Below are 24,613 nucleotides of genomic sequence, written 5' to 3'. Positions count from 1 at the left end.
AATTCTGGTTTATTGATCCCTCACAATGTTAATCCTGCAGGACCTTCATTATCCAAATCTCACCATCAATCATTTTCAGACCAGCCTTTAGAACAAAGATAAAAAGAGATCACTGTATGAAACGTCGTATTATGCAAGAGTGGGTCGATTCTTTGAAGGATGTGGAATAATGTTGTTCTTAAAACTGCCAAAAAACACCACAGACACACAGATGGCTTGAAAAGTCGCCCTCTCATAATTTCACAAGCAATACTGAAGATTCATTCTTTAAGTTGGATGCCCTTAAATTTCTCATCCAACTGTCAAAGCCGATCCAAACTTTTTTCCCAATTGGTCAAGTTTAAAAGCTGTTAAGATTGACTGATTTTCTCCAACCTTCAGTATTTTTGTCCTGATTTTCTTTACGATAAATAATAATAATAATAAAAAAATGCACCATCATCTTTGGCGCAGTCTGACATTTTCATAACACAAGCACTTAAACCCCTCTAAAAATTTAGGGGGCATCAAGGAATAGTAATAGAAGCTGCTTCAAGTTGTATAAATGCCACAAATTTAACAAACTGTTCAATATACAACAATATTTAGAGATAAACAGAAATAATTTATGACATATTAAGTTACATTAGCTGAAAACTTACATAAGCATTCAACTACTTCCTCAATAAAATTGTTTGTTACTGTTGTGCGTCACAAAGAAATTCAAGTAAATTTAAAAAAGCAAAGTAAAGTGAGAATTAATAGGGACATTGGGCTGTTTCAATAAAACTACTAAGTTTCGTCAGCCGAAAGCCAATGTTTAAAGTATTTAACCACTTGGTTCAAAGCATTGTGATTTTCCATGTTTTCAATCTATAAAAAGTACGTTTTAACAACAAATGGAGGAAATCCAGTGGGGTATCAGCAATATTTCCAGGTACAACAACAAAATGAATCACCTACAAAGTTTCATTCTCCGAAAGCTAAGGCTAACATGCGTTTACTCGTTGTTCACACAATCTTAAACAACTTCAACAAATTGTTTGTTGAGCAAATAAACTTGATAAAATGTCAAGAAACCCAGCTATATTTCAAGGTAACCAGTAAAACTAAAAATATGTTAAGTTCCATTAGCTCAAAGCTTACATGGGCATTCAACTGCCATCTTTAAAAACAACGTGCAGAAAGTATGCGTCAAATGATGAACAGTGAAAATCCAATGAGAGACCTGGCAGTATTTCAAGGCTAAACAACACAAATAATAGCTTTTTAAGTGTTATTTATCAAAAATGTACGTTAGCATTTAATTACGGTTAGATAACTCTGTTATTTATTAAGTTAGATTTCAAAAAGCAAAAAAAAGTATGAGCCAATTACAAGTGAGAATCCAGTGGTATATCTGGCCAAATTTCTAAAAGAAAACATCACAAGTAAAAACCTTTTAAATGCTATTTGCCAAAATGTACGCTAGCATTTAATTATGTCTTCGATAAGTCTGTTGTTTACGGTGTTAGATGTCAAAAACAATAAAAGTACATGTCAGTTACAAGTGAAAATCCAGTGGTATATCTGGCCAAATTTCTATATAAAAACAACACAGGTGATAACATTTAAAATGCTATTAGTCTAAAACAGAAGTACGCGTTTAATTATTTAGTCGAAAACTGTGTTTTTTATGGTGTTAGATGTCAAAAACAATAAAAAATATCTGTCAATTACAAGTGAAAATACAGTGCTATATCTGGCCAAATTTCTAGATGAAAACAACACAAGTGATAACTTGTAAAATTCAATTAGCCAGGTTAGCATTCAATCACTGCCTTGTTAACACTATTATTGATACAACTGCCTGTCATAAAAATTCAAAGTGTCAAACTGTGGCAAGTGAAAATCCAAGGGGACATCTGACAAAATTTCAAGGTAAACCAATGCAAAGTGTCAAAGCCAAAAACTTTCACTAGCATTCAACTACATCCTTGATAACACTGTGTAAGGTTGTGCTACCTGTTTAACAATTAAAAACCAGCTGGTTAAAATCCAGTGGTATACACTGCCTATTAAAGGAGAACCAACAATGGTGCTAGTATATAAAGTTTCGTTCGCTGACAGCCACTTTAAGCATTAAACCACTTCCTTGTCTACTGCTGTTTCACAAAAAAAAAGAAACTATAAAGAATACTAAAAATATTTCAAAAAATTAATGTGAAAATTAAGAGGAACATCTTGGGATTTTTCAAGGTTACAACAACACAACTGATGGACAATGGAGTTACGTTAGCCAAAAGCGAACGTAACATTTTAACAACTTTCTAGATAGCACTGTGTTTTATTCTGTTGAATGTCTGAAACAATAAAAGTTTGATTCAGAAACAAAAATTCGGTGGGGTACCTGGCAAGATTCAAGGTTAATAAACACTATTAACAACCTTTTCAGTTAGCCATTAGCAATGCATTAACCAACAACTCACCGTAGTAATGCAGTAATGTAGTAATGTAATGTTGACTGCTAACATGCACGTTTGCTAATGGTAAAAAGTCTTTACAAATATTTTATTATACTCCCAGAATTAGCCGTTATCTTACAGAAACATTTTAACATCTAATTGTTTTTTGTAGTATCTAGAGCAAAATTACTGGAATATGAAAATGGCTTCCAGAATTATGGACTCGGTTGTTGTTGTTGTACTACTTTCTCAAGAACTTTTAGTGTCTGAGGCTGCTGTAAAGACTTGGCTGCTTCTGCCGAAACTACTCCTACCTCCTTAAAGAGTTACTAAAATCTAAAAACTGAAGTATTTTTGATGATTCCAACAAATAATGTTGCTTTGGAAGCTCTGTGGGCTTGTTTCGACTGTGTTTAGGTCCAACCTGGGGGTCCAGCCACAACATTCGGCGAAGCACCTCCTCTGAGGTCTCTTTCATCCTCCTCTAGCTTGGCTATCGCCCCCATTTCCTCATCTATAATTCACATAGACACCCACCCACTACCTCAGGCCAGCACAGGCATCCATAAACACGGGCATGTTTTATAAATCAAAGCTGCGAGGAGTTGCAGCCAAGGTGAGGAATATTTACACTGAATTTCAAACAACATAATCAACATTTATTTGTATTTACCTCACTGCTGTAATGAAGAAATTCATCTCAACTCCAGACGTCATGATCAGATACTTGTTTCCACATTTCAGAGTGGCGTTAAACATCAGCGGCTCCTCATTATTGGCTCGTTCCCGAGACTGAGCAGTGAGTAATTGCGTCTGTGATTCACTTTGGCTTTTTGAATCATGACTCAACAAAGAAGCCCGTACTCTATTGTTCTGCAGAGGTCTCTGGTGAAATGTTACAGGTGAACAGAGAGAAAAGGACACACTTTCACTATCTCCATACTTTGCACAAATGACAGCGGAGGGGCTTGTTAATGAGTGAAACTCTGCTGGGAGAGAGGCTTGTTAATTAATCTAAAGGGAGAATACAGAAGAGATGAGCAGACTAGCTATGAGTATGACTCCAGCACCAGTTTGGAGAGGTCTGAAAGTGATTTTTGCAATTACATAAACCATAATTCGTGGCTTATCATGATTGTAAAGTAGTGAAATAACATAGAAATCATTAGAGGAGATTTGATCCTACCATCATTGAAATTTTTGTGCATTTCGTCCCACTTACAATGCAAAAATCAAACATTTTGTGCCTGCCACGTAATCTACGAGTTCAACTTTTCCTTACAGTGTTATGTAAAGCAGGCAGGACCAGGTGCAGCTTTTTGTGCCCCTAAGGCGACAGCTGCACTTAAAAGTAGAGACAGGTGGGAGAACTGGTTCGCATTTGTATGGATGTAGGTTTCTGAGTGGCTTCAACGCATTACATGCACATTCATCAATCAACACGAAGCATGACGCCGGGCTGAAAAGTGGGCCTGCAGGCTAAAATTGAAGAGGACGTTTTCCACTCAAAGACGCAGAAAAATGCAAAAGATTGGATCTGGGATTTCTGATTTACCTTAGAAAAAGGGGTAATTTGTGATCATCTAGAAAAGTTGTTCTCAACATGGGGGTTGGGACAGCCTGAGTGGTCGCCAGACACTGATAGAGGGTTGCCAGATGCCTGAAAAAATTTTGGAATAATATTTTTTTAATGATTTCAAATTGTATATTTTACCCATTTTATGAAAATATGCGTACATTAGTTAAAAGTGTGTCAAACTATTTATTATTGTGTTCATTTGTTCAATTTGTGTTCAGTTTGCACCTGTTTGCCTTGTTTTACCCACTTCACACGATTTTTCCACAATTTAAACTGTTTTCATCACTTTTACTCAATAATTTTGCCACTTTTAAACCAGTTCTTAGCTCTTTCAGCCGATGCAGCCTCTGTTGTGCGATTATCGCCACTTTTTACGCCCATTTTTGTCCATTTCAACCATATAACACTGTTTGTAATGCCATTTTTGCCAGTTTAACCAATTTCTGTCTGTTTTTCTGCCTCTGATAACCATTTTTTTGCCCGTCTAAACCAATTTTTCCCACTTTTAAATCAAATTTCACCACCTTTTGCACCCAGTCTTGCCACTTTAAAACCATCTCTGCCACTTTTTGTCCATTTTTGGCCACTTTTATCCAATTTTTGTTACTTTCAAAATCCTTCTTCACTACTTTTTCCCACCAATTTTTTTCCATTTTACCCATTTTAATTCTGTTCCAAAGAAAAAGACTTTACATTTTTAAGATTGCTATACAGTACGACACAAATGAATTGAAAAAAGTTATTTGCTGCTTTGATAAGAGTGGTTATTATTCGGGCAACAAAAAATATGGATATCACAGCTTAACTTTACAATGGCATGTGATTTTGCTAACCTCTATGAACCCCCCAGTTTGGCTGGGCCCGAGAAAGTTCATCTTTTTACCCCCCCTTATGCACGGCCTTGTCTGTCGACTTTTCTTGATTGTGCATGGCTGTGTTTAACCACCTTCAGGTACCATGAGTGATTTATTTATTGCGGGCTAAAAAAGGTGGAAAGCCCCTTTACTAGAAGCAGTTTTAAGGTCAAAATCAACCACTTCCTCCAACCTTTTAACCCTCAAAGCTCCTTGAATTTAAATGTTCAGCCTCCCGTATATCGCCTTCTGATCACGCTTTTTTATTTAGCAACACGTCTCTTTTGCTCACTTCATCTTCCTCATCTCATTTCTTTGACATCCAGCTGCACACCCATCAAGCATCACATCTCAGCAGACACTTAAGGGCATTCTGTCGCAGGCCGGATTGCTGCGATGTCCCTTTCTCCTTACTTTTGCCTCATTCAATAACCTTCATTACATATTCTTCATGATGCTGACAGAATACCTCAAATGAGACTGTTTTTCAAGCCTGGAAGAAGAAGAAGAGACAGTTGGACAAGAGAAGGTGGGAAATCCTTCGAAACAATGCCCTCCTCTTTCACACTTGACATTTAGAGGCCTCTAACACCTACATTTATCTCCGTTACATTCAAAAGTCTCGCTGACAAACAAACCAGAGGCGATGACGACTTCTAAACAATGTTCCTCTCTCCTACTGATTTTGCCCCGCGAACTTCGCAACAGTTGGTTAACCGCCTGCTACGGCGGCCTCCGTGCCTAACTCGACCTCACTCTGAGGGCATGAGTTTGCCACACATGAAAGACGGATGCAGGAAAAAGAGGCGGGGGGGGATGATAATTGGGGGGACAGGCCTCCGTTTGTGACCCCAAAAATGAGGACATTGAGAGGGGCTTGTGTAGCCCCCTTGTCCTCCCCTCCTACGCCATGGCGTGTCATCCGAAGCTGGTTCCCAGGAAAAGACAGTTCGCCTCGGAGCTGCCCTGCCCAGCAACGTGCAGGCGGACGGGGACAGAGATAGATGATAGAGAAAGGGGGGGTGGAGGTGAACCGGGGGGCACGTCAATGTAGATGTGACAGACACTCTGGTGGCTCCTGGCACAGTGTCATATTTAGAAACACATCTTCTGGAGAGTGACAGGGGTAGATGAAGAGCCAGGAAACATCAATATCCACATCTAAACCGAAAAAGCACACTCATTTTGACCTCAATTTGCCTTTTTTACAGAAAACCTGTCATTTATAGAGTTTTCAGATTTTTTTCATGTTGAAAAGAGTTCAATAATCATGTTTCGTTAATGCTTAATTCATATCCAAACAGTACCTATTGGTTAGAGCAGAGGTTCCCAACCTTTTTCCGTAGGCCCCATTCCTTGGGTCTAAGAAAAGCAAAGCCCCCCAGGATCCACTTAGACAAAGTAAAGGGTAAACTAGAAAAAAAATAAAGAGGATCTTTTTATTTTCAAGAAAAAAAAACTAGAATTTTTTAGGTTTAAAAAGTGAATTTAATTGTAATTCTTAACTTTAAATGTGTGTGAGCCAAAACTAAAAAACTTTAAGATTATAAAGTCCAAAAGTTGAAAATCCAGCACGTTTTTGCTGTTTGGTTCCTTGTAAATTTTTGACACTACACTGTTGTAAAATATTGTTTTACAAACTTTACATTTTAAAGTTTCTAATGTCAAAATTTAGACTTAAAAAGCTCTGGAAATTCTAGCTTTTTCTTGCAAATTTCTGTTTCTTGTTTTCTTGTAAATATACAAATCTGTAATCTCAATTTTTCCCCAAAATTTGGAATTTTTTAAAAATAAAAAATAAATGCATTCGATTTATTTTCATAATATCTTTAATGTTGCTGTTGTATATTATGTTTTTTCTTCTTATTTTTTAAAAATACATGTACAATACAATAAAACACAATATTTTTAACATTTCTTTTGACTTTTAGTTATTGGAAATGATATCTGATTGTGATCGTAAATCACCTCTGAGGCCCATCAGTGGGTGCCAGCTTCACTTTGGGAAGCACTGATGTAGAAAATGCGTACGAAGTAGTAGTTGGGCTGTGTCAGCAATGGCTAACAACATTCAGCCCCAGAACATGGACGCTAACATGCAAGGAGGACTGAAGGCTGGTGGTGCTAGCACTAATACCTGAGCCACATTCCACATATCAACTTCAGAATATTTACCAACTGCCACTGTGATTCCCAAGTGTTGTCTTTACTTTAGACTAGTCAACAAAACTTTATTTTGATCCATTTTTTGCCAGATTTCGTAATTTTAGGGACCTGATCAGGATGCCTCCCTTTGGAGGTCTTCCTGGCATGTCTAAATGGGGAACACCTTAGGGTAGACACATAATGCGCTGAATGGATTAGATATCCCATCTGGTCTCAGAACGCTAGTGTTGTCCTCAAGACTACACCATCCAAGACCAAGACTTGGCTGAGACCAGAGTGCACCGAGACCAAGACGAGACCAAGACCGTAAAAATCAATTTTAAAAACCATGACAAGGTTGAACAGTTAAAGAGCATTCTCTCTTTAATTTTAGTTTTCTTTTGAATAAATTTGACAGATAAGAACAAGGTGTCTGCAACTCTTTCAAAGCACAACATGCAAAAATCTCAAATCTTAACAAATATGTTCAACTTCTTGTAAAAAGGAAATGTATTTAAAGCCACTAACAAGTTCGGAGTTATTTTAAATATCAGAAACTGATATGTTTATCTAGATTTGTCAGAGGAATGAGGCCTAATGTAAGTGTAAGGTATATCTGACTAGAAATAAGATGGACTGATGTCTGAGTTTTTGTAGGTGCACCTATTTGTTGTTTTAGCAAGTGCTTTCCCTTATAATCACATTAATGAAGTCAAAGAATAGCAGATCAGTGCTGGTCTCGACCAGTCTTGATGGAAAATCCCGAGTCCGGCCAGTCCGAGACAGAGACAAGACCAAGACCAAGATATTTAAAATGTGGTCTTAAGACCGGCTCTTGAGTACTACAACACCATGGAACGCCTCAGAATCAGGCAGGAGGAGTGGAAAACGTTGCTAGGGATAGGATGTCTGGGTTGGCTTGCTGCCACGGCAACCCGGCCACGGATAAGCAGAAGACAATGGTGATGGAGATTTGAAAATTATTCATCTAGGAACGTCTGGGAGAGACGTCTCTGTGGCAGTCTAGAAATGTAGGTACTATGGTCCTTTTCTGTCATTATTTAAGGTGCACTATGTATTTATATTGAGTACTGATGTTGGCTTCAGGCAGAATATTGATTCTTGTATTTTACTTGCCTGTGGTAGAATTAAAGAAAACCTCCTTTTTCTGTATCCAATGTTAGAGACATCTCCCATGACATAAAGTTTTCAAGGTCTTAGCAGTCCTCTTTTGGTGTTTTTGTAGGTATTGTCTATCATTCCAATTGGATAGGGCTAAATAAAGACTCAAAAAAGGAAAATTAAATGACAAACAGAGGAAAAGGAGGAATAAAGAGATACATTTTGAGTGGGAAAGATCAAAACAGATGAAAGGAATGAGGTAGGACTACACGGAGTGGGAAGGGCGACGTAAAAGGTTTGGTGTCTAGTAACTCCATCGCCACCTGCTCAGATCAAAACCGCCCGCCTTAAATCTCCACCCTACCCAGCCTTCAGCAAACTTGTCCCAGACTCTGACAGGCAGTGCAATGTGTCCCGCGGTCTCGCTCAGCTTGGTGTCACTCCCACGCAGAAACCACAAACAATCTGTTGGCTATGAGTTGCTTACCGCCAACGGCCACACGCCATCAGAGCCCCAGAATCGGCCTCCAAATATATCTCCATTGTTTTCTAATTGAAATGATGTTTAATATGTCTGAGGGGATATGAGCCTTGTTTTACACGCAGCAGCGCTCCACTCAGGGGGGAAATGTGCCATCCTCTTGGCTGAATAATCAGTGATGTCTAGACGGGGTACGTCACAAAGTCTACAGGTCATCAAAACACAGAAACAGCCCTTGGCTTCGCACATCAGCTCTTTTACATTATTGTTTTAGCACATCAGCAGTGAGCAACTTGAATAATAAGAAGCAAGGCAAACAAAGGAGACATGATATGAAAGGAGATCACAGGAAAGCTCGGAGGAAGCTGACAGGAAAGATGCTTTCAATTTTAAATAGTTAAAATAAACCAAGGCATCAGCATTTTTCTATCATTTTCTAAGGCTTACAAGCAAGAAAAAAAAATGTGTCCTACCTGGTAAGGAAAAGCAATTACTCCAGTTTTTTGTCTGCGAAGAAGGCTCAAGGGGAGGGCAGCGGCTTCTGCGGAGGCAACAAAAGGAGAAAAAATGGGTTAAAAGGAGCAAAAAAAGGAGGGAACACCAGCAGATATGGCTGATGCTTCTTTGCCGGCGAGCGGAGCCGGCAAGCACACCGCTGCAGCTCACGAAAACACACACACGGAGCCAACCGGCATGCTGTCTCACGAAAATCTCCACCCACCCCCTGTCCGTGACTCCCTTGCACCAGCGCACTCTGCAACCAAACCAGTCTCTATCTCACTGGGAAGGTTGGAAAAAAGGGGGGATGGGATGCAGAAATGTGTATTAATTCATGTTTGAAATGGATATGAAGCTAACGCAGCCCTTAGGGAGTCAAGCTCAAATACAAACACCATTCAAAAAGCATATTTCATTCACCTCTCATCCGTAAAAATTCTCCTCAAACACATCCACATTATGAATGCATGACACATTTGAACATGAGGGGTGCTGGGCCTGCCCCATGCTGAATAATTGCTCTGTCCTTGTGCTCATTTGCAGGCATGGCCCACTGCAGCAGTAGCACTGAAACAAAGGCAGAAAGAGGGGGAACGATGGGGGGGAAAGAGGGTCTGCAGAGGCCAGACGAGCAGAGCAGAAGCACACAGCTCAGTAGCTCGTTCACCGCTCCTTCCTCCAGCCTCAAACCACATGAAATGAAATATATTTATAGTCTGGAGGCTCACAGTGATTCCTGTGTTTAGAGCTCTGTCAGACGAAGTACTACAGCTGTCAGAGTTGTGAATAAACACAGGAATTTAGAGCGGGGTACATGAAAAAGAATGAATGAGAACCAATTTGGACAGCTGCGTAAATTAACATGGGTTTGATTACATGGAGCTTGGTTGTTTTATTCGTAAATTCCTTTCATTCCTCTTCTTCGTGAAATGGAAAATCATGAAAAGTTATAGTTTAAAATCCCCGCTTTAGACGTCATAGCCAGGAATTCCTAAGCACGCCCTACAGCAGGGGTATTTCTACATTTAATAAAACCAAGATTTTCATCTTGAGTGTGTCTTGGGTACTTTAGAAACTACTGCGGTAGGTTTTAGAGATGGTATCAAGCTGCCAACTATCTAACAGGCTACCTCCTTGAATTCAGTTGCCAATGTTAATTTTCCAACGGGTTTTTATTGAGTATAAAGAATGTGTTGATGTAGTTTTACCACGCTGTGAATTTTTTGACTTTTGTTTATTTTTACTGTCTCCTTCTTTATTTTCCAATCCATAACAAGTTCCTTTTTCCATTGACGAATTCATGTTACACACCGCTTTCCACATTATTATGCAAATGACATTTTTCTCTTATTTTCCAAAATATTAATGCAAATGACAATCAGAATATTTTTCAAGTCATCAGCCGTTGGAGCATAATTCAAATGTTTTTGAACAAACTTTATAATGATAACCATTTGTTTTTTTTTTAAATAAAAACGATCTACCTATAAAAGCAGCTCTGTATCCAAACAGTAGAAACATTCAAAACAATACAAAAACAACCTTAAATGCAAAATAGTGGAATTTTGAAATGAAAAGGATGCAATTAATTGTGATTGACCACTAAAATTCAGAGTTTAATCACTCCTATAAAATGTATCAATAAATAAATCAATAAAGAACATTTGAATGACTAAACAGATTAGCTTAGCTTAGCTTAATTGGCCGGTCATATGTCTATGTTGTTCAAAAAAATATGCTATGTCGTACTTCTTCACTTATATCTTTCTGTGCAGTATTAGTCCTGTTTTTTTCCCTGGTAATCCTCCAAACACATATTAGAAGCTACTGAATGGTGAAAGCAGACAAACTTATCCTCTCCTCCATGGCTACAGGTAGTTTCTATCAGGAGTTCCATGCATTCAGGGCCTTGCAGACTGGCAGGGCCGGTTCCTGTTCCCAAACTTAATTTTGAACCAGCTGGCGCATTCAAATGAAAACAAACAAAAAAAAAAAAGGTTACATACGGAAGTGGAAACTTGGGGTTATACCCACACTCTGTGATACCTTCGCCTGTATTTCTGAATTTTTTAAGGAATCTTACGTAAACTGGCCAGACACTGAAAATCATAAATAACTGTGAGGGCAGTGCCGTGCAATGTAGCCTCAAGTTCTAGTTAGACCAGCACAACACAACGAAGAGGGAACGTTGGAAAAATGATGGAAGTTTTTACATCAAAATTGATGCACAAGGGTCCAAGTCTAGTGACGTGTTTTTCATTTAAAAAGGACTTCTCTGTATACATATGTAATCAAGCCTGTGCTTTCCCATGTTTTCCCCTTTTGTTCAGCTAAAGTGCTTGTTTTCGTACGTAAAAGCCGGTTGTACCTGTAGAAAGCCGTAGAAAGACCTTCTGGGGTGGGTTTAAAAAGAGACAATATGTAAGTATTTATGATTTAAAGCCTATGATTTTTCACTATCATCACAACTTGAAGGATTTGTGGGAGTATATGGAAAGGGGAAGAAAAAACAAATGCAATTTCAGTCTTACTAGAGATAATTATGAAAAGTATGTGGTATTGAGGGCTATATCCTGGTATTGAGGGCTATATCCAGAATTTCAAGAGACCATAAATGAGCCTTATTTCTGATGAATTATTGCCAGTGGTCTCCTGTTCTTCACTTTTACGGTACTGCTTTGGCTGAGCTACTTTCATACATAAAAGCCAGTTGTTTCGATAGAAAGCTATACAAAGCCTATAATTTTTTCCATGGGTTTGTGGGAAACAAATCAGAGCTAAAGAAGAGAGAATATCAAACAATCTGCTATTTGCAACCTGATATGTTAAAATCATTTTGACTCATTTCAACCAGAGTTACAAGTTAAAGCACCCTTTGTTTGGAGAAAAAATTGCAGAAATGGCTTTATTTACCTTAAGCAATATTATTAGTTTTTATAAATGTGGCATTTTGCTGTTATATTGATGAAACGATCCTTTGAGAGTGAAATAAATGAACCCACTAAAGCATCCATCAGACCGCGCTGATGTTAATACACTCCCCAACGTCTTCGCCAAAGCCCACAGAGACCTCTGAGGTTAATGTGAGGCTGACTCACAAAGGACGCAGACGTACGGCTCCCTAAAACCACTTTAGAAATTAGAGGAAAAGAACGGAAAGAGCAGGCCAGCCGTGCTCCTTCAAACCCACATCACATCTTCTCCCAGTCCCACCATTAGCTTGTCCCGTTTCCAGGGTTTGAAAGAGCCATCAGTGTCACACTGCAATCAACCTGTCATTAAAGGGGACTGGATTGGGTTCGTGAACAGTAATGGAGACATTTTAAACAGCAGCTGAAAAATAATCTTGCTGTCAAACTGTACTGTGAGAGTGTTTTTCTGCACTATGAGAGCTTTAGTGCTAATTAGGAAGCCAGCAGCGTGGCTGCTCCTGCTGGGAGTTTAGATTTGGGGGCAAAAGGGAAGAGAGATAATGGAGAAGGAGAAAAAAGGGCATGGAAGCGAAAGACTAGGAGCTGAAAGAGGCGCCGACAGTCCTGTCAACATCAGTCGTCTTTGGGGAGGCCTTTTGCCAGTCCTGATTAGACCACGAGGTCTGGGCTGGGGCTGCAGAGAAAGCTAGCATAGACGCTAACATTTAATCTCCCCACAGCGTCTCTGCTGCCAGAAAGCAGATGCTAGTCCGGCTAACGCCAATCCTCCACTGTCAGACACAGCAGCAGGCTGGACTGGCCGCCACCAGATTGTGTTTTGTTTACACAGTTTTTGAACAGACATATGGACACCAAACATCAGACACAAACTTGTTAAAAGGTTAAAACAGGTCACAACGTAGTGTTAAAAATCAACTTGATTTCAGATTCACACTAGCCACTGATTCAGGACACACTCTCACAGGCCACAATAAACCAGCCATTTAATCCCATATTTAAAAGGTAGGTCAATCTCATTTCTGTATTGGAAGTGGTTGGAAGCCTGATGTTGCTGCTGCCCCCCAGCATTAAGACAGAGGGAACAACACCGCCAAGTCACAATGATCGGGATTAGCCGAATGGATCATCGAAAGGCTCGAGTGTAATCTGCCTGGACGCCTTCATCCAGATTTGGAGGAGAGATTTCATGGCTGGTTAGAACATTCAGGAACAAAAACTGAGTGGTGAAGCCTTGCATTTTTTCCTGTTTTATTTGGTCGCCACAAAACCGGGGATGTTGTGATTCCGTTGGTACTGGTCAGCTGACAAAAACTAAGTTTAGTTTTCGTAAGATGACTAAAACTAGACTAAAATAGAATGTAGTTTTCGTCAGACATTCAAAATCCATGATATTTCTCCACGGTGGACAAATCAGTCAAAAAACAATGCAGGTGTATCTATTCTGCCTCTCAGCTGAAAGCAGGGACCCCAGGTTTGGCAGGGTGCAGAGAACACACTACCATGATTCTGTACCAGATTTAGGCTAAAAGTGAAGACTAAAAATAAAGACTATAATGTGAGAACCTTTTATGAACTAAAACTAGACTAAAATGTTTTGAGTTTTTGTGGACTTAAACTAAACTAAAACTAAAAAGAATAGAAAAGACTAAAATGTGCCTAAAACTAAAATGCATTTCATTTAAAGACTAAAACTAAGACTAAAATTAAAAGTAGATGCCAAAATAAACACTGAGACCCAGGAGTGTTGAGCAGCTAGGATTGGACAACATTGCTCTACCAAAACTCCAGCAGCTGGTCTCTTAACTTCCCAGATGTTTACGGACTGTTGTTAAAAGAGGAAGGGATGTTACACGATGGTAAACATGGCCCTTACCCTACTGTTTTAAGATACACTGCTGCCATCACATTCAAAATGAGATGATGTTTTTCATGTGATAATATGTTTCAGTTTCAACATCTGAGATGTTTGTTCTTCTGTGAGATTTGCAAATTATTTTGCATTCTAATTTTATTTACGTTTTACACAGCGTGTTTACCAACTTTAGTAGATTTGGGGTTGTAAAAACTTGTCTCATTTGATGACTGATTCCTACATTGTAAGGATTTTTTTTGCTTGCGTTTACTATCATTTGAGACACTATAGCGTAACACTTACTTGCCAACACCTGTCCAAAAAAGCTTCAAAATTTGACAGCCCCTGCCATTTGGACTGTTTCCATTCATTATGGGCATTTTAGCATCATGCCTCTTTGCGAACACCACATGAAGAGTTGCATAACAATTATGGCCACTTCATTTGTATTTTATTGCCTTGCAAATACTATGTTGGATATGAAGAAACAAAAGTTTTCAGTTGATCTTTAGCAGACTTATTTATCACACAAGTCTAGCTAAAACAATACAGCAAAGGTGTGAAATCCACCACTATAACACAGCTATCGTGTGGTTTAAATTGTTACTTAACCCTGATCTTTTCTCAATAAGAAGAATAACAAGTTGAGCATAATTTGCTTCTTCAGTGAAACAAGCTGTCGCTGACTAATACTGAAATCCACTTAGCCTGTAAACACAACACTAGATGTTGTATCATCATATCCAAAGTGCTGTCTCCCAAGCTGTCACCTTATCAGGCTCTGCAAGCATGACTCAAGCTTTAGAAAAATGCAGCATTAGCACAAGCCAGGTTTCACTGAGCTGGCAAATTTACTGCAGGTGTTGGAGAACAAATTAGAAAAACAGCAGTGGCTTTAGTGGCTTCTGCATCATCTCACATTAGTGCCGTTAAAGCTGTTACTCTAGCTCTGTTTAAATACACTGCAGTAAAAGTTGACCTTCTGTGGGTTTACAAGGGAGCAGAGAGCAGTAGAAATGAATGCAGATATTGATTAAAGATTAGCGGGTTGTTCTTTGGGGACGGAGAGGCGAGGAGTCTGAGGAAAGTTGAGACAAGACAGAACAGGAAATAAAATCTAAACTGATCGATTACAAACAGAAAACCTGTAGGATGGTTTTAGTCACAATACAAGATTCAGAAGACTTGGAAAGTCATTTGTGCATGGAGTTCTCTCTGGAAAAAACGTTGCTTTATTGGACAAAATGGGTACAACTGGATGATATTATAAACTGGCATCATAGCCGAAAACTATTTCTAGTTATTTATTTTTAAATGTGTCAATTTGCTGCTTTCTTCTATTGTTTATGATTGTAAATTTTGTATCTCTGAGTTTCAGGCCCCTTAGACAGTTGTTATAGACGTTTTAAATGGTGAAGACTTGAAAAGGAGCTTTTACACATTAAAGGGACAACCCACCAATTCATATTTTAAATGTTGATAGTTTTATACTTCTTAATGATTGATTAAAAGAATAAAAGTCATCACAGATTAAGCAGAAACCAAGATATCCCATGTTGAAGTACTTTTGGGCATATCGTGCCTTTAATTGATAGAAGAGGACAGCGGACAAAATCGTAAACAGTGCCGCAGGCCTAGTTCATCCATGTACGTGGGGCGCATCTCAAGCCACCTGCACCCACCAGACAAAGCACATTTAACCCTTCTTCTCCTTTTACACCCCAGTCTTTAAAGCTAAGCCTGTGGTTTTAATCATATATACTGTAATAAAGATATTAATTTAGTTGACAAAATTGAAAATAACCTTGATGACATGGGTCTGACGTAAGGTTCCCTTTCTTTTGCTGGATTTTAGAGCAAGTTAGTGGTGGTCGGTAAAAATGCTTTCAGTGCCATCACTGGTTATTGCTTTTGCAGTAAAGTGGATTTTTGCTATACTGTCACCTCCAACAACCTACCAGCTATGGTGGCACATAAATAAAAGTGCAACACAGTGATTGGGGAGGGACGAGAGATCAGGTTGTCCAGTTTTCTGTATTTGCTTTTAAGTGTTTACGTTGATGACTTGCTTGTTTTTAGTCCAATATAATTTAAAAAGATGGCCGTGACTCCAATCATAGTCAAAGAAGTCGGTGTAAATACTGTAACTCACAATGAAATTTAAGTCAGCTGAAGCTCAGTTAATTCAAGGATAAACAGAATTAACAATAAAAGTCCCCTGTTGTTATGTTGTTGGGATGCTTTTATTATGAGATAGCTGTATCAAGAAATATGGCCATAATAAGATACAATTTTGTGAGACCTATAAAAAGCTTTTCTTATGCATGGACATGATTAAGTATCACATAGCAAGCCTGTGGGGGGGGGGGGGTGTTGTAATGCGTCATCATATATGTAAATGTCCAATCCTTTTTAATCCTGTAATTTCGGAATATAATACAGTCAGTGGTGTTATTAAATGTAGCCTGATATTCACAGGAAAAGTTCTCCTTTAAGGCACTTGAATCAAGAAACATTAAATCTCCTTAATAAGAAAATATTTGCAGTAATACATGTCCGTCTTGGACTTACAGTGTATACAGTATGTACGCAACTATAAGCTGTGCACTCGCAGCCATGTTAATACTTTCACCCAGACATGGACCTAATAATCCCTCTGACTGGCAGACGCACGTTAATGACCGAGGATCATCACTATAGCACGGGAGAAATCTCCTTCCAGCTCTAGGAAGACGTCCAATGAATCCCCACAACACAACTGCTCCATTTGGCTTGAATTTGCTGAAAATATCAGCTTCTGCCTGCTTGTTTATGCTGCTTTGAAATCAATGGTAAATTACATTCAGGACCTTGTAAATAACATTACCTAAAGCCGTGCTGATGGCTGGCTGCTTCAAGGTTAGCTGTTTTCATGTGCCACAAATACCATCCATATATTTTCCTCCAATAAGACTATTTATGATTATTCAGTGATGTAACTTCCTTTTATGATGGTTTAAGTTTCCTTTCCTGCTGTTTGGTTGAAAGTTATTTAAAGAGCAGCTCGGCCAAACACAGAAGTAAATCCTCTTCATCCTCTCAGAGCCCTTTGCATATATAGCTCCGCGCCAAAGCCCAGCACTTTGTTAGATGTCCTGTTCAACCTGCTGATCAGGTCACATTAACAAACACTGAGGTCACACCGTAAGACGCGACAAGGCATCAGGAATTTATTAATAACCTACAAAGCTTAAACACTCTGTAAGAAATAATCAGCAGTTTTGACTTCTGCATGGACAGAGTTGAGTGACGGCTATTTTTTAAGCTAATTCTACTGCCAGGGAGCTCTCAATCAAAACAATAACAAATGACATAGTGATGTGCTGCTCAGCTTGGACTTCTTCCATTGTTCACTTCTTGTGATTTTTACAGAACAGTAAACCACTATTTTGTTTCATGGATGATATTGCATAATGGGGGAGAAAAGCTGTTCTAGTTTGTGCCACAAGCTACAAAAGCTAAAAGCATTCTGAAATCACAGTGCCATCTGGGAAGGACACTTTTAACCGCTTTTCTCCCACATTATTCAAAATTCAACTGATATTGACACTCCTTAGCTTTCCAAATTTTCTCACTGGTTAGGACTAGGGCCTTTCTAGCCGATATCAATATCAATATCAATATCAATAAAATATCTAAATTTAGTTCAGACCTCAAACTTCAGTCCTTAAAAGGCACAATTTAAAGTTTGATGATGAACAAATCAAATTTCTGTCCTATAAAATACTTTAAGTGTAAGGAATGATGAAAAACTAAGTAAAAGACTTCAGCTGATGTAAGTCTGTTGGTCCAGCCTATATTCTACAAACTACTTTGTTCATATGGCCAATATTAAAAGCTGATATAAGCAGATTTTATAGCAAAAATATCAGTTGTAAATATCAGCTTTGTTTGAACTAATACGAAGGACCAAAATGTGGAGTGAGAAATTGCAAAGATAGACTAGAAAGGGAGGGGTTTGCTCGAATGTGGAGCACTGCACAGATGGAGTATGTGTAATTTAAGGGTACTATATTATCCTAAAAAACGATGGAGTCCAGAATAAATATAAGAATATTAATACATTAAAAATAATATTAAAAAGAACAGAACAAGAAAAAGAAAAGTAGCCAATAATGATTTGAGCATCCCTTTAATTTCCCCAAATATATATATATATATATACTTTTTAAACGTAAAAAAACTTTAGAACATCACTTTACCTACATAAAGTTGCAACATAAACAGAGTTTGTAGCGTATTAAAGATGTACAGCATTAATACTACACAAACCTGTTTAAAGTCTTTGTTAATTGAGCCAATGTTTCCTGCTGGAAGTATACTGGTATGACAATGGTGCTTTAAGAGGTTTAAGGCTACAAACTAGTGATCCTCTCAGTGACACTTGTGATTCAGTGCACTTAGCTTAGCTTGAGTATCTGGGGTTAAAAGATTAGTCTGTTCATAAACTAGTCAACACTTTCCTTTGCTCTGTTTTCTCTGCCCTGAAAATTCTCTCCCAACACTGCTTAAAATGCTCCATGTAAAAGTTTTAATGAACCGGGAGCAAGCAGTGCTGAAAATCAATGCTACATTACTCCTTTATATAAAAACAAATCTTTAGAAAGAGTGGCACAAAGTATTATTTATTTACTCGAGTGTTACACCAGGCTACATTCATGTTGTGGAGGAAACGCAACAGTTTAGTGTACATGACACTAACACAATTACCCAACAACCCCAGCTGCTTGTCATTATTCAGGGCGCGATTGCATCAAGGCCTGCGAAAAGCACTCAGAGCATAAAAACATAAGTGGTTTCTCAAAGTGCAGCTTTCCTTGTTCGCAAACTGCCAGGAGCAAATAGCGGGGCAGCTTGTATGCCAAGAGAGAGCATCACAGAAAGCTGGAAACACAACCAATAACACATGAGGAGTCAAGTCCAACACTGTTTTTATGCTACAGCTGGACCTCCTTGGATTTAATATTAACTCTGATGGACGGAGAGTAATCTTTCCTTTCTACCTCCCAGAAAGACAGCCTCTCAAGGGTGCACATTTTCTCATTACTCACATTCTCATGCATGTATACAACATGAAGAAACACACACATCCTCTCAGACTGTCAGGCTAGGGCTGGGCAATATGCACAAAAATTATACAAACATTTGTAAATGACAATATAGAAAAATATATAAAGAAACAATGGTTGTCACAGCACCAGAAAAATAACTTTGATACGATGCTAGTGGAAATTAAAACATACTGAAACCTCCTAGAAACCAAATATTGGGCTTTTTTGGTTTTGAACAATAAAAAACTGTAAAAAAAAAAAAAAAAAAAAAAAAAAAAAACATCTACACACATTGTACTGATACTAAATGTAGTCAACTTTTTTGTGCAATTATGCAGTGCTCTTTCTCCCTTCAAGGGTAATAAAATACGTCTGAAGAAGTGCACAAATTTGTGGTAACATTTGTAAGGGTGGATGGAATTGGCAAAGCCCTTATTCCCTACCAGTTCAAGCCACCTATCCAAAGTTGCCAACCTATTTGTGCAATTTAGATAGTGCTTTCACTCTTTTGGTTAAAAATAAAAAAAAGATGTTGAAAAGATTTTAAAAAGTGGCTGGAAATGGCTAGGCCTTAACTCATCATCACTTCCACCCATTTTTCAAAATGTTGCCAACTATTTTGTGCAATTCAGACACACTCTCTTGCCCTTTTGGCTATGATATGACTGAAGATGTGCAGAAGTATGTTAGTAACATTCGAAAAAGGGAACAGAATTGACAAAGCCCTAACTTCTTGTTGATTGCATCCACTTTTTAAATGTTACCAACCTGTTCCTGCAATTTATACAGTGCTCTCTTGTTCTTTTGGCTATAATATGACTGAAGAAGTGCAGAAGTATATTAGTGGTATGGACTAATTTGGCAAAGCCCTTGATCCTTTTCAGTTGTAACCACTTTTCAAATTGTTGCCACCTTTTTTGTGCAATTTTTACAAGGCTCTCTGGGTCTTTTGGTTATGACTAAAGAAGCACAGAAGTATGTTGGTAACATTCAAAATAGTGAGCAGAGTTGACAAAGCCCTGGCCTCTTGTTAGTTGGAACTTCTTCTCTGATGTTGGCAATGCAATTGCGCAATTTAGACAGTGCTCATTTGCCCCTTTGGTTATAGTATGACTAAAGAAGTGCACAAGTACGTTAACAAGATTATTAAAAGCCTGTGGACCTGGCTAGGCTTTAGCTCCTCATCAGGTTGAACCACTTTTCCAAATGTTGCCAACTATTTCACGCAACTCAGTGCTCTCTTGCTGATTTGGTTAGAATATGGCTGAAGAAGAGCAGATGTATCTTGCTTACATTCAAAAAAGGGAGTAGAATTGAGAAAAAACCCTTGCTTTTTGGTAGTTACCCAATTTCCCAAATGTTGCCAACCATTCATGCAATTTTTAGAGTGCTCTCTTGTTCTGTTGGCTATAATATGACTGAAGTAGTACAGAACTAAGTTAGGGATAAGGGCTGAATTGGCAAAGCCCTCAATCCTTTTCAGTTGCAACTGCTTTTCAAATTGTTGCCAACCTATTTGTACAACTTTTACATGGCTCTCTTGATCCTTTGGTTGTAAAATGACTGAGGAAGCAGTCAAGTACATTGGTAACAATTGGAGGAGGAATTGGCAAAGCTCCTCACTTTGTTAGTTGCACCCAGTTTTCTAAATGTTGGCAACTTATTTGTGCAATTTATACAGTGCTCATTTGTCTTTTAAGTTATAACATGACTGAAGAAGTGCAGAAATACATTTGTGGACAAGGCCTTCACTGCTTGTCACTTCCACCCACTTTTCCAAATGTTGCCAACTACTTTGTGCAACTCAGACAGTGCTCTCTTGCTCATTTGGTCATGACCAAAGAACTTCATAAGTATGTTTGTAACACACAAAAAAGGGAGCAGAATTGACACAGCCCTTGCTTCTTTATAGTTGCGCCCACTATTCCAGATGTTGCCAACCTATTTGTGCAATTACTACAGTGCTCTCTTCCTTTTTTGGTTATAATATGTCTGAAAAAGTAAAATTTGAAAAAGTGGGAGGAATTGGTTAAGCCCTTGTGCCTCACAAGTTCCACCAAATTATCCAAATGATGGCAACATATATGTGCAACCTAACTAGTGCTCTCTTGCTTTCAATAACATTTGGCAATGTGGAGCTAGTGAAGCCCTATCTCCTTGTGACTTTTCCCAATGTTGCCAGCCTATTTGTACAATTTAGACAGTGCAACTAGCACTTGGCCTGCCATCTACTTTTCCCTTTATTTAAGTCAACATGAGCTGCAATGGCACAAAAAATATTGTCTTTTTCAAAACTCATTAAAACTAAATATAGCTTTAAAAAATATTACAAAAATTCCTTTTTTTTTTTTTTTTTTAAACAAGGGATACATTTCCCATCCCTATGTCAGGCTTAGGATGGTCTGTGTGTGTGCTCTGACTGTCATCCCTATAAGCAGAACACAGGAAATTCCTCAAATGTGAAATATGCCTCTGAGAGGCCCGTTTAAAACAGCGACGTGATTCGAGGGGAAAGAAACAGACAGGAAGTGGAGTGGCTGTGTGTGTCTGTATGTGCGTTTTACAGCGAGAGGAAAGGGGGAATTCAGGGGTGAGAACTCTACAGCCAACTGTTTTTATGGATTTAAATAAATTTGCGCTCCGTCTGAGGGCGGGTGCTTGCTTTACAATATACACTGCCTGGCATATGATGGTCTGCCAAGCTCTGCGTACGCTCCAGCTCGCGTGCGCCTGGCTTTACACCAACCACAGGGTGTAGTCGCAGGCTTTGAAGTCATCCCTACACCCTGGGCTGAACTCAAACAGGCTACCGTACAAGAGCCGGTACTGCTCCATGGAAAAATCACAACATTTGGACTCACAGGGGATACTTTCCTCACTCTGTGTGCCCCTTGTAAATCTTAATGGAGGAGAAGAACCAGAAAAAATGCACAGAAGGGCTGCAGATGACAACTTTGTCTTTCACCCATTATTAAAGGTGCATTTTTAAAGCGCAAAACTGCAGTAAGAGACAACAACAGTTCTCATTGCTCTGGTTTAGTATCTGCAAATAGAAAAACAACGTTAAAGAGCCGACTTCCTCTTCCTGTAGGTCCATTGTGCCATTAGTCTGATCTCCAGCTGTCCTCCTCTGCTGGAGCGTCAGGACCTTAAACCCCAGCGTCCGACCACGAGTGCCCAGATCACAGCGCTCCCCGTGTAGGTGCTAATTTAGAGCAGATGGCGCTTGGACGCCGACGCTCAGAACTCCCATCAACAGGAAGTGGCTCAAAAACAAGGGACATCCCTGCTACAAATCACAGCTTTTCCTCAGTGCCAACCTGTCGCTCAATGAAATATGACGTTATCAACACCCAAGGAAAACAGCAAACATCAAGGAAAAGCAATAATAAGATTTATATATAACTCTTCTAGCGTTTGAACCCTCTTTATTCTTCTGGCTGTTTCTGTGCACTCTGTAGGCGTGAGTGCATCATCCTCGACCTTTGAAATCTCTCTCCTACTTGATGAATTATTTTGTTTGCTTTGCTGCACTCAGGCACCCTGCAGCTGCAGATAGAGATCTTACAATCCAACAAAAAGCAAGAAAGCTTCTGAATTAGAGAATGAACACCTAAGGCTGGAGTTTTTCATCAGACGCTGCAGCAGTGGTGGTACAAGTTCAAGGGGGCAATTAGATCTGGTTTTTTTGAGCTGGATTGCTTTAAATTGCACCAGAACTCTGGTTAGAAATGCAGGCTGTCAGAGGATATAATAATCTTACTGACCATTAAGAATCAACAAATCAAAATGCTTTTCAAATGGAGTTCAAGAAAATAAAAGCTCACACCTTTTAGCCTCAGAACTTGCAACAAGGGCATATTTTAAGGTTTCAACTGCATTGGACATCTTTTTCTCACTGCTGCTGTGATCCTGTCTTAAGTATAGTGCTCAGTTTGGACCATTCCCTGAGTTTTTTAAACTTAAGACTCGCTGACCACTAATTTGATAGCCATCTTTTCCAAATACAGAGCATTTTGAGGGTTGTCATCCAAAGCCAACATAACTTTAATAGGTTTTAAGTAGGGCTGCAACAACAAAATAATTAAATTGATAATCAATAAAAGTTTTGGCAAAGATCTTATCCAGCCATGGTTTTGTAGCAACAAAAGGCACATTTTTCTTGTTATTTAATGAAAAATAAGCCAAAAAAGTAAGTTGCAAAATAACCTGATTGCATGCAGGTGACAAATCTAATGATTACTCCTAAAATAATTTAAGATTTAATAGCCTCCAACTCCTAGAGAGACAGGTGGAAAAGACTTTGCAGGACGTAAATAACACATCAGTCCAGATGTGGATTTGTTTCTCCATTGAGACAAGAGCAAAGCAGTGTGTAGGGCCTGTTGAGTCACTGTGGCATTCAGGCTTGGAGGAGAGAGGACACACGTGTCACTGAGACTGAGTGAAGAGCGGAAGTTTCTGGAAGTCATCATGGACAGGGAGGGTGGAGGAGGGGTGCAGCTGCAGAGGACTTCTGCAGCGGAGGGAGATGCATGCATACATTGTAGTGGTGTATAATAAATGAGCACGCACATTTACATAAATACAACAAGGCGAGACAAACAAGCAAAAAGACGTCAGCACAGACCCACATCCTGGCCTGACGGGTCGCCTGCCCGGCACGCTAGCATGCATTTCGATCCCGTGAAGTGTAAACACCAATAAACGACAAACAAAGAAAGACAAACACATCCCTGAGCTGAAGTCAACAGCTGTCAAGTCTTATGGGGCGGCCCCGTCATTCACGCGAGGCAAGGGAAACCGCCCTGTCAGTAAAGCATCCAAAACAAGCATGCCGGCATCTCCTCCCATCTCCAAGAAAAAAAAGAGTGAGTCATGTTTGGAGGCCCAGGAATAGAGATGATGTTGATTTTTGGCTTCTGTAAGCGGGGAAAACTTTGAGAAACACCCTCATGATAAATGACAAACCACGTGTTATGTTGTGGCTTTTTTTCTTTAATTAAAAACAAATCTTTAGCTGCTACCAAAAGACCAGATGGATTGTATTTCATGTGAGTAATGAGCAACTTTTCCACCAATTTTTTTCTTGTAGTTTCTGGTCAAATTTTGCAACTTCAGTGTATATTTAAACTACTCCTGCTATTGTCTATATTTAAATGGAGTTACTCATTTAAATGTAGGCTTACAGTAGCTTAAATATGCACTGGGCTGCAGTATCATGTCGGAAAGATCCAAAATATAGGTGTGTAAAAATAAATACGGGAGCTGACTTAGCAAAAGCACATCCAATGATAGACTGTCTAGTTTTTATGAATTGCAAAGTAGCCGGGCTGGCTGGATGATTTGTTTTCTCTTCATCCCTCTCTTTGCTGCCCTGTTCCATCACATTTATAGTAGATTTTTCTACCCTTGCATTTATGTCACAATTGATGGTGTCATTTTGAGTTTATAGAGAGAAAAATAGTCGTCTAACCAGTTTTTTTATTTGTCATATTAATGTGGGAAGCTAATCAGCTGAGCAAGCTAGCTTCCACTTTCTGAAATAAAAACAAATTTAAAGCAGATAGGTTGAGCTATATTGTCCCTGTTACTTTGGTAAAAATGTCAGAATATAAAAGTATACACCTTCAACT

The 24,613-nt window shown here is 38.9% G+C and overlaps 1 protein-coding gene across 5 annotated transcripts in view; it reads right to left on the bottom strand.

Annotated features, from left to right (window-relative positions):
• The window catches only part of LOC121506095 (microtubule-associated protein 2-like), an 89,411-nt gene that overhangs the window by 44,821 nt on the left and 19,977 nt on the right, over positions 1 to 24,613 (bottom strand). For all 5 annotated transcript variants that reach the window (XM_041781624.1, XM_041781625.1, XM_041781626.1 and 2 more), the window contains exon 2: positions 9,078 to 9,145. The gene's annotated coding sequence lies outside the window, so the exon portion shown is untranslated. The remainder of the gene's footprint in view (positions 1 to 9,077; positions 9,146 to 24,613) is intronic.

Source organism: Cheilinus undulatus, linkage group 24 (assembly GCF_018320785.1).
Source record: "Cheilinus undulatus linkage group 24, ASM1832078v1, whole genome shotgun sequence".
NCBI lineage: Eukaryota > Metazoa > Chordata > Actinopteri > Labriformes > Labridae > Cheilinus > Cheilinus undulatus.
Note: the sequence above shows the minus strand (reverse complement) of the source record. Positions and strands in the feature narration are given on the sequence as shown.